This window comes from Panthera tigris, chromosome B3 (assembly GCF_018350195.1).
Source record: "Panthera tigris isolate Pti1 chromosome B3, P.tigris_Pti1_mat1.1, whole genome shotgun sequence".
In the NCBI taxonomy this organism is placed as follows: Eukaryota; Metazoa; Chordata; class Mammalia; order Carnivora; family Felidae; genus Panthera; species Panthera tigris.
Genome location: NC_056665.1, coordinates 5,490,920 through 5,507,912, shown reverse-complemented (window position 1 = coordinate 5,507,912; position 16,993 = coordinate 5,490,920).

Below are 16,993 nucleotides of genomic sequence, written 5' to 3'. Positions count from 1 at the left end.
CCTTAGACGAGTTCCTTAATTCTCAGAGCCTCCATTAACTGGGATGGATGTAATCTCACAGGGAGCAGGGAGGGATGGGCAGAGACTGCTCTTCGACCTCCGTAGGATGGAGATGATATTCAGTTCACGCGCGAAGGCGCCACTCGGCTACCCTAGCAAACGCTGCCAAAACCGGACACTCGGGTTAGAACGTGAGGTCCCGGAAGTCGGGCCGGGAAGCTGTCTGGCTGGCTCCCTCTCCGAGTGGGAACTTCCCTCCCCAAAAGCTGAGATTGATCCGGGCCACCCTGGGGTAGCCCCACCAGCACCAGCCACGTTTGGGAGAACAATACTTGTGCAGTCAGACTGAGGCAGGAAGTGAGTCATGATTCTTCCTCAGTCTGTGAGCAAGAGAACCCTGTTGAGGGGAAACAGGGACAGGGCTGGCCCCGGGTAGCCGGGAGCCTCTGAGGTCCCCCAGTGTGGTGCCCTTTTCCCACTTGTCCTCCCGCCTAGAAGAAAGGTCAAGCCAGAAACCAAGCAACCCCGGCCGCCTCTGGGTGCCCCACCCATCCTGGAGGCTGGCCCCAGGGGAGCAGCAGGGGGGGGCGGGGAGGAGGGGCTGGCCCCGGACCCAGACGGCTGCAGAGCCCGCCTCTCCTACCCTGCCTGGGCCTTGAGGTATTGCTCAGAGGTGCATCACTTGGGGGCGGAGGGAGGAGAGGACTGAGCCAGTGAGCACCTGTTCTTACTTCGCCCCCAGTATCTTTACCTTAGTCCCCCTCGCATTTGGGAGTTTCACATACAACTGTCCTCTCGCTAAAAAGAAGCCACTCTCCTTGAGTGAGAGCCCTCTGGGAGAGAATCCCAGCTTGTCACAGCTGGTGACTGTTAGCCCACTTCTCCCTTTATCTCCCCCGAAACAAGTTTCTGGGGGCAAGTATTGTTCTCTTTATCACACCCAACCATTTATCTGAGGCCTCGAGGCCTGAGGGAGCTAAACTGCGCCTTGAAGCCCAAGTCCCCCTTAGGGCCTTAAGAGCCCAAGGGCCTCTGGGTCACAGTTTATCAGTTTATACACCTGGTAGCACCATGTGACAGCAGTCTGGAGCAGGAAGGCCTGGGAGGGGTGGGGGAGGGGGTGGGCGGGGGAACAGGGCCTGATGGGTAAGGCCTGAGCGAGGAAGGGGCTTGTGAAGGGGTTCTCACCTTCCAGGCGTGGGGGGGGGGGGTGGGCAGCCGGGCCTCTCTTCATCTTTGAACTGGGGCTAATCTGCCAGGCTCCTGGAGGGCAACCTCAGTCCTCTGGCTGCACCCACCCAGGCTCGCCCATGTCCCCTTGGAATGCTCTGGGGGTCCCCCCCTCTCAAAACCTCCTCCCCACTCTCAGGCACCTCAAAGCCTTCGACAGCAGCACCCACACCTGGTTTTAATCAAGATGTCCACACCGCATTCTTAGAATACATGGAAGGGCACACGACAAAATTTAATTGGTATTTTCTCTGAAAGGGCGGGATTTGAGAGCTTTCTGTTTTCTTCCTTTCTGCTTACCTGCGTTTTTCAGAAATGTCTACAGTAACTTCTTATAATGAAATAATTAAACCTTTAAGTCATGCAAAATTGAATAAAGCATGCCCATACTTCACCATCTAGCGCCAGAACACCTGGGGTCCATCTCGAACGCTGCCAGGGCAACAGCCAGGCTCCTCCTATCTGGTCACAGGGCAGGGCCTATCCGGTTCTGGCTAAACCACTTTGGGAAAACCTCCTTTATATGACGGGTGGCAAACAGGGTGTCTGTGGGTGGGGAGAGGAGCTGGAAACGATTTGTTGGTGACATATCTGGTCACGCTGGGACAGGATCACAGCGTGGCCAGCCCTTCTCATTTTCCCAGTTATTGGGGTGGGTCTGCGCTTACCTTTGCCTGTGTGGCTCTGCCATGTCCCGAAGTCACCTACCGGTTTAATAGCTTCCCTTTGCCTACTTTGTGTCTTCTTCCTTGTCTTCAGTGCCCAGCCGATGCTACCCACAATTGGGCACCCAGTATGTGCTTTGGATGCAGTCTAGTCTGGCAGACATTCATTGAGCACCTGCTGAATGCAGGGCCCTGGTGCCTTGCACCTGAGTCCCTTAGAGCTTGTCCTCAGGAAGCCAGTGACATCTGCGAGGGTTAGAAGGAGGTGCCTGAGGGCACCAGTGTCTTCAAGAATCTACACCCTGCCCCCCAACCGTGGCTTTGCAGTTGCCACCAATCCCTGCCTCTTGGTCCAGAAAAATAAAACAATCAACTAACTAGAAATTAAATAAATGTTTGAGGGAGCCTAGGTGGCTCAGTTGGCTGGGCATCTGACTTTTTGATTTTGGCTCAGGTCGTGATCCCAGGATCATGGGATCAAACCCCCGAGTCAGGCTCAGTGCTGAGCCTGCTTGTGATTCTCTCTCTCTCTCTCTCTCTCTCTCTCCCTCCCTCTGCCCCTCTCCCCCATGCACTCTCTTGAAAAAACAAAAAAGTTTGTTTTTGTTGGGGTGGTTCCGTTAATTGTCCAACTTCGGTTCAGGGTGTAATCTCGCAGTTCATGAGTTCGAGCCCCAAGTCGGGCTCGGTGCTGACAGCTCAGAGCCTGGAGCCTGCTTCAGATTCTGTGTTTCCCTCTCTCTCTGCCCCTCCCCACCTCTCTCAAAAATGAATAAACATTTTTTTTAAAAAGTTAAAAAAATTTTTTTTAAATAAAAATTTGAAAAAAAAAAACCACCAACAATTTTCATGACGTGTTGAATTTTCCAATTAGTTTGTCATCCAGAATCAGGTTTGTCAACCTTAGCACTATTTCCACCTGGAGCCACCGGATTGTTCCTTTTTTTGTGGGGACTGTCCTGTGTATTGTAGGATGTTTGGCAATTGGCAATATCCCTGGTCTCTAAACACTAGGTGCCAGGAGCACCACCACCCCATCATGACAACCCAAAAAGCATCCCCAGACATGGCCCAAGGTCACCTGAGGGGCAGAGTCACCCCCCAGCAGAGAGCCACCGATCCAGAGCTAGGAACGAGCTGGCACGGGAGCCGGCTGGTGTTCCAGGGGCAAGGCAGCGGGACTTGTCCGCGGGTATTACACCCCGAGACAGCAGGCAGCAAGGGAGAAAACTGCCAAACCCCGAACCGTCTGGCGTGGAATGCATCAGTGGGGTCATTTCGTGCTCAGGACGAGCAGTCCCGGGTATTTCTGCACCGTCGCTTTCAGGAACGTTATCGCTTTCAGGAACGATGGTGATAACGCCGAGCAGGGAAAGCAACGATGTTTACTAAAACAATGTTTACTAAGGTGGGGAAGTGGGGTGGGGGAGACAGCTTTGCGTGCAATGTGTGTTTAGAAAGCAGATCGGTAGCTGCTTGGGGAAGAGGGGCAGGGAGGGGCGAGAGGAAGTTTGGGAGTGATGGACAGATCTGTTCACTACCTTGATCGCGTTGATGGTTTCATGGTGTACCCAGACGTCAAAATGGATCAAGTTGTACACTTTAAATACGTGCAGTTTATCGTGTGCCAATCATATGTCAATTAATCTGCTTCTAAAATGTATTTCATTGTTTAAAGTTTCAGTGCTTGAAAGGCATTATTTTGGAAAACTGACTAATGTGCAGTAGCCCGTTCCTTGACTGTGCCAGATAAACTGGGGGGTACTTAAGAGCAATGCAGCTCTTGAGAAGAAAACAGAGAAAAAGGAGAAAACAATCGCGGGCCTCAAGGTTGGCCTAAGGAAGGAGGGAGAGCCGGAGTGAAGTCAGCTAGAGCTTGTCCCCTGGCTCAGAGGAGGCACTGGTTTTTCCGTTGGACGATGCTCTCAAACCAACATGTCTGGAACCGAATTATCAGGGGCTTGGGAAATAAAATAACAAACTTAGCGCTGGCTGCCAGGAAGGCAGCAGAGGAGGCTCCTCCACTAACTTTAATCCCTAAAGCAAACACTGGCTCCAGAAAAAGTCAGTTAATACCTGCAAGAGGGTGGGTGCTATCCCTCCCAGGGGCACACGGTACACCCGGGGGAGCCGAGAGCTGTTATGGGGGCGGCTGCACATGAAAGGCACCAGGGCTCATGCCCGAGGGGATGCATTTGGCCGGGTAAGGTGCTGGAGATGCCCAGGAGGGAGAGCCGTGGGGGGCAAACAGTGAGGGGCCTCTGGCTGACAATTTGAGAGCCTTTTTAGCTGACGGAGACCTCCAAGCAAGGTTCTCAAGAGCCTGTGAGAGAGGCCAGGGAGCGAGGAGAGGGCTTGGGGTGGGGATAAGTTCTTGGGACTGTAAAGACCCGTGTGTAGAGGGTTGATTGTGCACCAGGCGTTTCATTCAGTTATCCCTCAGATGGTGCCTGTGGACGTGCTGGGTGCAGGACCTCCCCCAGGGCTCCAGTTGTGGTGAGGGAGGCAGACAGCAGGTAAGTAAGCACTTACAAGAGAAGTTCAGAGCAGCATAAACTCTGGGACACAAGTAATGAAAAGGGTAATGCGGTAGTGCCTGGGGGAGGGGGTGGTCTGCTGCTCCTGGGGTAGTCAGGGAAGGCTTCTTGGAGGAGGTGATTTTTGAGTCGAGGCTCAAGAGAGACACAGTGATGTAGAGATCTGGAGAGAGGGCGTCCCAGGCCAAGGAAACCAGGAGGTGACAGGCCTGGACATGAGCTCGTGCGCTTGGAAAGCAGACACTTATTGGTGCAGTGGGAGCAATCAGAGCAGAAGAGATGAGAAGGGAGGGGAGGCCAGGCTGGGTCATGGAGCCCGGTGGTGGGCTAGTCAGGGTATTGAATTGAATTCTCAGAGCACGGGACAGATTTTGGAGAATTTTGCTAATTTACCCTTCTGAAAGCTTCTCTATGGTGGGGAGAGAAGCCACATAGGGGTTCAGAGGGGGAGCCCCACAACAGCCCAGCCCAGGAGGCACTGTCCGTGACCCTCCCACGTTACCTGTGAGGTCGGGGACTGCCTTGGGGAATTTGAGCGACTTTCGTAACTCAGTAAATGGGTTTGTGGGCTCCGGTGCAAGCCCGGGAAAGACGGGGTGTCTGTCACTCATCACCTTGAGAAACCAGCCCTTAGGCAGTTTGGCCAGGGTTGTTAGGCCTGGGGTCCCACTGCCCACCTACTTGGGTGGGTTCAGGTACCGCTTCCTAAACCATACCTACGTGGGCATCCTAGCAGGTGACTTGGCAACAAGAGTTTCTTTGGGAAAGGGCGCCTGGGTGGCTCAGTTGGTTACGGGTCTGACATCGGCTCAGGTCATGATCTCGCAGTTCCTGTGTTCGAGCCCCGCGTCAGGTTCTGTGCTGACAGCTCGGAGCCTGGAGCCTGCTTCGGATTCTGTGTCTCCCTCTCTCTCTGACCCTCCCCCGCTCATGTTCTGTCTGTCTGTCTGTCTCTCTCTCAAAAATAAATAAACATTTAAAAAAAAAAGAAAGGAAATTTTGGGCGCCTTGGGTGGCTCAGTCGGTTGAGCGTCCGACTTCAGCTCAGGTCATGACCTTGTGGTCCGTGAGTTCGAGCCCCGCGTCAGGTTCTGGGCTGGCAGCTCAGAGCCTGGAGCCTGCTTCAGATTCTGTGTCTCCCTCTCTCTCTCTCTGCCCCTCCCCTGCTCATGCTCTGTCTCTCTCTGTCTCAAAAATAAACAACATTTTAAAAAAAAAGATATTTTTAAAAAATTATGAAAAAAAAGAAAAGTTTCTTTGGGTTAACACTGGAAAGTTACAGAGCACTCATTTGCTGATTCTCTAAGTGCTTTATGCTAATTGCTTCATTTACTGCTCAGAACGACCCTGAGGCAGGCTATTATTATCCCCATTTTACAGGTTAGGAAACAGGCCTAGACAGCTTGCTGGGAGTCACAGTGAAGAAGAGGGAGACCCAGGATTTGAACCTGGGGACCCGTAACGGAAAGCCCCCACCCTTAAACCACTCAGCTATCTGCCTCTAGAAGAGGGTGAACCATGGCTGAATCAGACGCTGGTTCCCTCGAGCGTGGTGGTGCGGGCTGCTCAGCTGTGATTCACATTTGACTCTTTCTTGGACGAGGCCCGTTTGCCTGTATCCTGCCCGTAGTACCTGTGGCTGCTTCTGGAATGTGTGTACCACTACTGAGCTGCCCTCCCCCCTCCCCCCCCCCCCCACAAACGTTGCAGGAGACCTCCCAAGTGTGCTGATTACCAGTCCAAATCCCGCTCTGAACGCCCCCCGGGCAAATTACGTAAACTCCTGGGTCCCCAGTGTCCTCATCTGTGAAATGGGACAAAAATCTAGCCAGCTCATCAGGTGACGCCTGCAGAGTGCTCCGCACAGCATCTGGCCAGATGCACTGGCTGCTGGGATTAAGTGGCCTCCTTTTTCCTTCCGAGACAGGAATGCTTTTCCCATGTTTATTTATTTTTGAGACAGAGAGAGACAGAGCGCGAGTGGGGGAAGGGCAGAGAGAGAGGGAGACACAGAATCTGAAACAGGCTCCAGGCTCTGAGCTGTCAGCACAGAGCCCGATGCGGGGTTCGAACTCACAAACCGTGAGATCATGACCTGAGCCGAAGTCGGATGCTTAACCGCCTGAGCCACCAGGCGCCCCAGGAATGCTTTTCTGATGCTTCCACATGGGCCTCAAACCAGGCTTTTGGGGATGAAATCTCTGCCCTCACCCCAGCTCTTCTTTGGGAGCTGACAGATGGCCTTTTCCTCCCCTAGCCAGGAGAGCTGCCAGCCTCCTCACACTGCTCTGTGCTCAAAGCAGCCTTTGGTGTGGTCTGGTCCCCGGGTGGCTCACAAGGTGCCTTGTACCCATTTTACAAGCCACCTACTCCTTTGACCTCTTGCCTCCAAGGCCAGAGATCAGCGGATAGTGAGGCAGTGCTTCTGGACCGCAGAATATGCGGGCAGCCCACTGGGGCGAATGGACCAGCTGAGGGAGGCCGGCAGGCCTTGCTGGCAGGTGCCACTCCACACCCTGATGCCTGCTGGGGGGCTGGGGGCTGTAGAGGCCGTTTCAGGCACACTAGCGGGCACTGCTCTCCAGGGGGCACCTGGCAATCTGGCCACATGGGGGCCAGACCGCTAGGTGCCCCTCAGGGACCATGTCCCTGCACCGGCCGCAGCATCGTGCTTTCTAGGCTTTCTCATCAGAGTCCTGCCGGGGCTGATCTTCCTGACCTGCAAGTCGTTGAGAGAGAAGAAATACTTCCAGATAGGATTCTAGGAAGATCGTTCTCTTGGGAAGCAACGGGTATCTTTATCACCGACATCGCACCTCTGATCTGAGCCCTTGCACATTGCCTTCCTGGGACAGACACTCCTGCAGCCTCCCCAGTGGTGATTGAGATAAATTATTTTTGTTATATTAGGTACACATTCCTTTTTCCAGTTCTTTTTTTGGGGTGGGGGAAGTGGGGGGAGAGAGAGAGAGAGAGAGAGAGAATAAGTGAGGGAGGGGCAGAGGGAGAGTGAGACACAGAATCCCAGGCAGGCTCCAGGTTCCAAGCCATCCGCACAGAGCCTGACATGGGGCTCGAACCCACGAGCTGTGAGGTCCTGATGTGAGCCAAAGTCCAGCGCTTAACCGACTGAGCCACCCAGGCGCCCCCCCTTTTCCCAGTTCTTATGCAACCATCAATCCAAAATGATTCAAAGGTCAAGACTGTACAGAAAAATACACATAAAGCAACCCTACCTCTGCCCCTACTGTGTAGTCCCCCTCCACACCCGAGTACCAATTTTGACTAGATCCGATTTATCCTTCCAGTGTTTTCTTCCTGAAAAAAAAAAAAAAAACATACACATTTATCGCTCTCCATATGTATGCTTGTACTCTTTTTTTTTTTAATCAAAAGGTAGCATATAACAATTTGTTTTCTATCTAGCGATACACGTTCTGGAGAAATTCACATGATAAACATAAACAAGTCTACAAACCCAATACAGTTCAGAATGAACATCAGTCTAAAGGGAAGGATGATGTCGTTGGGCCGAAACCAATGGCCGCTTGCAGGGATGTGGGACGGACCAATGAGAGCGGGTCTCCTCGCGGCTGTGACATGCCTACGGGACGCCGCCTTGTGCTGGGCGTGACTCAGTTCTCCCACTACTTTTCTCTATTTGAATTACTGCAGTGGTTCTGTTTACACAGCGGGCTGTTACATCATTTGGCCCTCACTTGGCTTCAACGCATCATTGACGCATTAAATCCGCCTCTGTTCTTTTCTTGTTAGCCAGCAGCAATTAAAAAGGACTGCTGGATGCCAATACAATCATAAACACAAATGCAAACTCGGGCAGTGAAATCCCGTGTCAAAAGGAGATTGTAAGGCGGTCAGGCCGACAGTAATGATGATGAAAATAATCATAGTGGCCAACGTGTACTGAGTACTTGCTATGTGCTGGCCCTGTGCTACATGCTGGACAAAGTCTTATGTAACCCTCCAAAAACCCCATCAAGAAGGCACTACCCATTTTACAGATGAGAACATTCGGCCTTGGAGGGATTAAATCACTTGCTCCGGGTCACGTGTACAGGAAGTGTGGAGTCAGAAGTTTGAACCCGTGTCAGGCTGACCCCAGTGACCACTCTAAGGGCTGGTGGCCGGCGCAGGGGGCTTCCTAAGCTCTTTGCCATCAGATCCTGGGCATAATTGCTCACCTTGGCCAGGCCCTGCTGGCCTGGGTGAAGCAGGATATACGGGGGTCTGGAGCAGAGGGCAAAAGGGGAACGTGGGGGTCACAGTCCCTGATGGGACCTAGACTCCCAAGGGACCGTCCCCCTGAAGTTCTGCGCACCGAGCCTGTTACGTGACCCTGCCTCCGCTCTCTCGGTATCAGAGCGAATGAACACACACACAGATGCCAAAAATACCATTTGGAAGAAAACGATCTATGTCCGTGACTGTAACAATGACACTTTGTCAGGTCCTGGCAAAGGAACGGATTGAGAGTTCTAAATGTGTCTTAGAGTCCCCGGCCGGCTCTGCTGGGCTGGGGCCGGGCAGGGCCCAGGCAGTGCCCAAGATAAGAGGCAGACTCTGTGGCCGTCACCTCCCCGGTGGCCTTCTGCTTCCCCCTCCTCTTGCCCCGACTTGCCTCACCTCCCAACCCCCGCCCCTCTTGCCGCTGCGTGTTTGGTGTTTGTTCTCTCCCTGTCCCCGGCCCGGGACAGTCAGGCTGCTGGGGCTGACTCACTCTGAGGTTCACAGAACGAATGGCTGGGTCCTCTCTGTGTCTGGACACTCCCACCCTCTGCCAAAAACTCTTCCTTGAGAGGCACTCACAGGCCCGAGGCAGCCGGCTTGGGGGGGGTGGGGGGGGCGGGGGGTACCATTCCACGCCCACCTGTGCACCCTTCCTCAGACCCAGGCCTGAGAACACGATACCCTCTCCCTCCCCCCAGCTAGGCCCATCGAAGCCCAGCCCTTTCTGTGAAGCCTCTTACCAAATCACGTAGTCATTTGCTTTCCATTTTCCCTACGTCAATACAATTGCTTGTAAAACGAAGTTGCCCCATCTCTTCGGCTCCAGGTGATGATGGGCCAGGCACCATGTGACTTCCAGAAATGCTGGTCCCGTCGTGCGGCTCCCAGTGCGGTCTTCACTTGGCTCGCCAGGATTGGATCAGGGCATTCTTTTCATCTGGGTTTGAGCTTCTATTCGAACCCCACCAACCCTTTCCTATTTAAAAAAGTTGGCTTCTTGCGTCACCAAAGACATCCCTGTGCCTTCCCGAGGTCCCATCTCCCAGTTCTCCACCTGGCTCGTTTGGCTTCAGCGCACTGGCCTCCCTGCTACTTCTCGGTCCCTCCAACAGCACTCCCACCCCAGGGCCTTTGCACTGGCCATTCCAGCTGGACTTCTCTTGCACAATGCTCATCTCTCTCAGGACTTTGCTCGACCATTGCCTTCACTGCCTACAGTATGTTAACATGCAAATGCGTGCTCCCATCCCCCTCTCCTTGCTTCATTTTTCTCCAATGACTTTTCACCACTGGACATACTCTATATTCTCCTTACGGGTTGATGTATTGCCTTTCTTCCCTCACTAGATTGTCAGCTCTGTGTGGGCGGGGGCTTTGTCTGTTTGGTTCACTGCTTATCCCCAGGGGCTACAACAGTGCCTGGCACACAGTAGGCCCTCCATAAATATTTGGTGAATGAGGGGCGCCTGGGTGGCTCAATCGGTCGAGCGTCTGACTTCGGCTCAGGTCATGATCTCACCGCTAGTGGGTTCGAGCCCCACATCGGGCTCTGTGCTGACAGCTCAAGAGCCTGGAGCCTGCTTCGGATTCTGTGTCTCCCTCTCTTTCTCTCTCTCTCTGCCCCTCCCCCACTGGCGTGCGCGCTCTCTCTCTCTCTCAAAAATAAATAAAATATTAATATTTGGTGAATGAATGGTTTCATTCATCGTGGTAGAAAACCTGAATCTACATAAAGGCACAAAGAAGAAAGAGAAGATGCTTTAGAATTTCCAATCCTTTCCAATGAGCTCCCCATCTCTGGAGGCGTCTCAGTGCAAACTAAGCACCCGTTCCCGGACAAGTTGCGGGACGGTGCGCGCTGCGTGGAGGTGAGATTCCTACGCTCTGCAAAATGCTCTCTGCCACTCAGAGGCATCCTCTGCAATTTAGAGCCACTGACCAGCACAGGACTTTCCCTTTGGTGCCCAGCACCGGGTGGGGAGCCCTCTGACCCAGAAGGCTTGGGAAACAGGGTGGGGCGGAGTCACCTATCGGAGCCAAACAAGACTGCCCCAGGAGGAAATACAAGAGACCTGCAAACGGTGACAAAGGTGGACGGAAGCCGGTCCAGACGCTCACCGGCTGGACTGATTTGAGATAGGTCAGGCCATCCCCCCATCACCAGTCACGTCCCAGCCGCCAGCCACGATGTCTGGAGCTCCGGCACTGGAGAGACCACGTGAGCCACAGAAACCAGGCCCGAATTTGCATGTCGGCCCTGAACGGGTCATGGGGGGACGGCGAGATTTGGTAACGGGGGCATTTATTTATTTATTTATTTTAACGTTTATTTATTTTTGAGACAGAGCATGAACGGGGGAGGGTCAGAGAGAGAGGGAGACACGGAATCTGAAACAGGCTCCAGGCTCTGAGCCGTCAGCACAGAGCCCGACACGGGGCTCGAACTCACGGACTGCGAGATCGTGACCTGAGCCGAAGTGGTAATGGGGGCATTTTAGAAGCAGGGGCACTGCCAGGAAAGGAGGCGGCCCGGAAGCCCTGTTCTCCATGACAGGAGTCCCCAGCGTCGAAGAGATCAAAGGGAGCGTGACTTCACGGATTACACCCCGGCGCAGGTACTGGAGAGCCAGTTATCTGGGACAGGAAGTGGCTACGAGAAACACGCACCAAGGCAAAATCCCCTCTCAAGAGCTGCGTAATCTCTCCAAGGAGTCCATCTGCACAGAAACGGGGTTACTGGGGCACGTCACCCGTGGGGCGCGTTCGGGGAACTCCTTGAGGGTTCACTTGGGACACTTGGGGGATCACAGGTACGGCAAACGCACAGCACACCCGCCCCCTGCGTCTGTCCTCGCTCGTGGCGGACCCAGCTAAGCCGTCGCCACAAGGCCGTGGGATCCTTCTCTCTACTGTGTTCTGGTCACCGCTAACCCACCGGCGCCCGCACGTGGAATGAAAACGTAGCGGCTCTCCGCTGGCGGAAGGGTCGTCCCTGAGGGAGGAGCCGAAGAACTGTCTTCACCTCGCCTGCCCTGCGAGGATCACGGGGTCAGGATACCTCAGATGAGGAAACCGAGGCTCAGAGAGGGAGTGAGACCCGGCCAAGGTCACGCTGGACGCTGGTGGGGAGAAGCGGGTCCGGAGCGCTGGTCTTCTCCCTGCTCACCCAGGAGCTGTCACCTATGGCGGGACAGTTGGTGCGGGAGACACGGCCCACGTGTATGTCCCCGTGTCCCCGTGCCCGGTGGAAGAAAGCATTCCGGGTCTATCTGCCACCAAGTGCAGAATGTGAAGTCCCAGGGTGCTTGGGTTGGCCTTATAAAATTTGGACTTTCTGGGCTCCCTGGGTCAGCAGGGCTGCGGTGGGCAGGTGTTGGGGAGGCCCGGTGCCCGGAACGTGGCTGCTGGCTGGACATGTCCTTTTGAACCTTAGTCCCTGGCCTGTGTCCGGGGCCAACTGCCCAGGACCCTCAGACAGAGGCAGCCTGGCCCAGTCCAGGGGACAGGGCTTGCTTTAGGGTGGTGCCCATCCTGGGCAGGCCGTCTCTGCTCTCTTGGCCTCACACGCCTGATCCGTCGATGAGGAAGCTGACCTATGACTTAACTTTGCCGAGCCTCAGTTTCTTCATCCATTAAGTGGGGATAATGATACCTCCCTGCCGAGATGTCACAAGAATGGGATGGACTAATTCTATAAAATGCTTGGCACAATGCCCCGCACATGGCAGGTGCTGAAAGAAGGCAGCTGGAATTACCTGAGGACTTGTCCAGCTGTGAGAGCCCAGCCTGTGACCCACACCGTCCTGTGGGAAACAGGCCACCTGACAACTGGCTCTCTAGTCACTGGAACTGATATACCTTGGCCAAGCTTGGAGGGTGAGAAAATGGATTTCTCTTGGATTTGCAGAGCAGCCCAGAAGTCCCCAGACGGCTGCCCCTGGTGCCCACGGTCTGTGGCGAGAGCTGCAGACAAAGGGCCCCTTACATTCGTGGAGGGAACTCCCCGAGTGGCCGGCTGGCTGGGGACCGGGCAGGTAGGTCAGGGGATCTCCTGCTTGGAAGCAGTTTCTGGCAAGGAGAGGCCTGTGACTCTCCTTACCTCTGGCTTCCCAAGGGCCCTTCCTCAGTGACCTCAGCTCCTTTGTGCCCACCCACGTCACACGGGCAATGCTGGGATGGGAACTTTGGTGGCACTGAGTGGGAGAAGGACGAGCCGGCTGTGCCTTTTGTCTGTATCGTGTTTTCAAACAACAATATGGCTCATGCTGTAATTTTATTTTCTTAAAAATTTTTTTTTAATGTTTATTTTTGAGAGAGAGAGAGAGACAGAGACAGAGCGCAAAAGGGGACAGGCAGGGAGAGAGGGAGACACAGAATTGGAAGCAGGCTCCAGGCTCTGAGCTGTCAGCACAGAGCTCGTCGCGGGGCTCGAACTCACAAACTGTGAGATCATGACTTGAGCTGAAGTCGGACGCTTAACCGAGCCACCCAGGTGCCCCCATACTGTATTTTTAAAAGAAAAAAAAAAAGAGGAACTGGTTATAAAATAGTACATAGAAATGAAGTTCATATGCATGCACCAAAAAAGAACTAGAAGGAAATACACCAACAGGCTGAGGGCAGTTGTCCTGGGTGACAGGCTTGAGGCTGGATTTTTATTTTCTTCCCCGCGCCTTTCAACCTTCTCGACCGTGAACACGATTTGCTTTTACCATCAGGGTAGCAACAACAAAACCTGCTACCTTTAAACAGTGTCCACGGGGCCGGCTGTTTAGGCCCCAGCTCTGAGCAGGGGGCAGACTTTGTCAAAGCACCCGCCCTCCGCCCGGGGCTGGGAACCCTCAGGCAGGAGTGGGGCCAGATCCACTCCTCCAAAGGGTGAGATCTGGTTCTCCGTCCCTCAGGCTGGGGAGACACCTCCTCCCTCTGGCTCAGGGATCAGAGCCAGCCCTCTGATCCCGAAGGTGGCAGAGGTCCTGGCAGCCACCAAGCCGGCCCGCTGGCCGAGCCATAGTTTGGGCTCCCCCGCCACCCCGGGGAGGGGGGTGGCGACTCCCTGCCTGCCGGGAACTGGGCCAGGCGGAAGGACATGGTAACGGTGACGTTTCCCCCACTTCCTTTTACCTGCCCCACTGTGTCTGCTGCTGAGTCAGGGTCCCTTTGGGGACTGACCAGAGGATGTGGCATGACACAGCAGGATGTGGTGACGCTTTGGGCGGCCCCCTGGGGGCCAGGCAAGAAGTTCCAAGGAAAACGAGAGCATGAGCGGAGACATCGTGTGTCCCTGCACACATCACCTCTTGGTCCTACAGTTGGTTCTCTCTCTGCCTTGGCCGCGGGCCCGCTCTCCGGATGCTAACATCTGCGTGTGCGTCGGCCTGAGCACTTACCCGTGCCCCTGGCAGCAGCCTGTGAGGGGAGGGTGGCCGCAGACACCCCTGGGCTGGCCGAATGGCCCACATTCCCAGCCCTTTCTGTTCCATTGCTTCCACTCTAGACACACAAGAGCTTCCGAGTTGAAAATGCTCGTGGCCTTTCCGGGGAACGTTCTTCAGGTACAATTGTTCCATGAGCTGCGGTGCCCCACCCCGCCTCCACTAAAGGACCGGCCACTGTGACAACCTGAAACGTCCCTCCCACATTTCCAAACACCCTGTTGAGCTGTGGTTCCGGCCCTTGGTTGAGAACCTGTGAGCTAACCCTCCGGTCTTCATCCTCACTGATGGTGGACTGCTCACGTGACCCCACTAGGGGCAATGAGATCAAGGGGAGGTCTTGGGCTGAAGAGATTTTCCTTTCTTTCTTTTTCTTTTTTAAATGTTTATTTACTTATCTTGTGAGAGACAGAGTGTGCGCGCGCCAACAGGGGAGGGGCAAAGAGAGGGGAAGAGAGAGAGAATCCCAAGCAGGCTCCACGCTAACAGCACAGAGTGTGAGGCGGGCCTTGAACCCACAAACCGTGAGATCACGACCTGAGCTGAAACCAAGAGTCAGACGCTCAACCGACTGGGACACTCAGGTGCATCCTAAGTCGGATGCTTCAACGGCTGAGCCACCCGGGCGCCCCTGGGCTAGCTCTTTATGCCTGTGCCTGGGTGCACTTTTCTTCCCCCGAGGGGAGCATTCCATTCCTTCTACCAGATTCTCAAAGGGTCCACAACAGAACGGGAGCCCTCCTGCCTTCATGTTTTCATCTCATTCATGTTGTAGGTAATACAGGTAAGCCCCAAGGAGGACAGTGACTTGAGGCACTGGTGACCGAGCTGAAGTGATCAGTGGCCTCACCTGCAGTTCTGTCCCCTCCTCTTAACCGGCGGCCCCTCCTCACAAAGGCCTGGCCTCGTGCGGCAGCCTCCTCGCGGCCTCCCTGCCTCTGGTTCCCCTGAGAGGCCTTCAGGGTGCTGTGATTCTCCCCCAACTCAGTCCCGGCTCTAAATACTAGGGTTTTTCTATGTCTACCATCTAAAAGTGGCCACAGAAATCTCTTCAGTCCCACGTGGCCTGAAACCTCGCCCACGGGAGGTGGAGTCAGTCCCTCTTCTCCTTGAAACTGAGCCGGCCTTTGCGGCTGCCTTGATGAATAAACTGTGGCGGGAGCGATGGTGTGTGGCCTCCACAGCGAGGTCATAAAGATAATAAGGCTTCAGCCTCTCTCTCCCCAAGTCTCTCCTGACCTTTGAACCCATTGCCACGGTGCCAGGAAGTCCCTGGCAGGGCCTCTCGGAGGCTCTGGCCAATGCCAGGCCAAGGTCTCTGCTGATCAATCACCTCATAGGAGTGAAGGGCTTTCAGGATTCCAGCCTCTGCTTGCAAGTCTTCCAGCTGAGGTCGCAGGTGTGGCAGACAGATACAGTTCTCCCCTCTGGGCCCTGTCCCAATTCTTGGCCCACAGACTCTACGAGGCCAGTTAACAGTTGTTCCCTTGAACGGGAGACCCCTACGAGCTTGGGCTCAGAGGTCAGGAGCCACGGGCGCTGCCGGATGCTTTGTAGCAAAGGAGCGTAGTGACCACAGGGCTAAGAGAGGAGGGGGCCTTCCCGATCTCCTCCTCCAGCCACGTCTGAGGCTGGGGTCCACATTTGGTAGCAGCAGTTTTTTGTTTGTTTCTTTTGCTTTTTTAAAATTTTATTTATTTTAATGTTTATTTTTTGAGAGAGAGAGAGAGAGAGAGAGAGTGTGTGTGTTCAAGCAGGGGAGGGGCAGAGAGAGAGAGAGAGAGGGAGACACAGAATCTGAAGCAGGTTCCAGGCTCTGAGCTGTCAGCACAGAGCCTGACGCGGGTCTCGAACTCACAAACCACGAGATCGTGACCTGAGCTGCAGTGGGATGCTTAACCAACTGAGCCACCCAGGAGCCCCTTATTTATTTATTTTGAGAGAGAGCATCGCATGGGTAGGGAAAGGGCAGAGAGAGAGGGAGAGAGAGAATCCCAAGCAGGGAGTCGATGTATGGGGCTCGACCTCACAAAACGTGAGATCATGACTTGAGCCGAAATCAAGTCTGACGCTTAACCGATTGAGCCACCCAGGCGCCCCTTGTTTGTTTTCTTTTAAGTTTTGCCAATCTGATGGGGGAGACAGAATATCTTGCTATTGTTGTAATCTGCATTTCTCTGATATCAGTAAGGAACAGCATCTCTTCTCCTGTGGTTGGCCTTATGGACTTTTTTTTTTCTGTGAGACGTTTGCTCACAACTTTTGCTGACTCTTCGGTTGGGTTGGTTGTCTGTCTTTTCTGATTTGCAGAAGTCATTTACATGTCCTGGAAACTAATCTCCTGTCGGTTGTATGTATTATAAACATCTCCTCCCAGATTGTGGCCTATCTTATCGTGTTGGTTGTGGTATGTTTTTGTGTTGAACTGAAGATTTGAATGTAAATGTTATCAGACTCATTTAATATTTTCCTTTATGGCTGATACTTTTTGTACCCAGGATAGTCTTCCTTATCGAGAGGCATGAGGGGACTTTCCAGGTTGCTGGCTGTGTCCTATTTTCACGGCCTGAGTGCTGGGTACAACGCTGGGTTCATTTTGTGAAATTTTATCACACCGCACACTTATGACATGCACTTTTCTTTATGCATGTTGTTAATTAACAAAAAGTTTATTTAAAAAAGAAATCAGGGGTTCCCGGGTGGCTCAGTCAGTTAAGTGTGTGACTCCTGATTTCGACTCAGGTCATGATCTCTGGATTGTGAGTTCCAGCCCCGTGTTGGGCTCTGCTCTGACAGAGCGGAGCCTGCTTGGGAGTCTCTCTCTCCCTCTCTCTCTGCCCCTCCCTCTCTCAAAATAAGTAAACATTTAGAAAGTAAA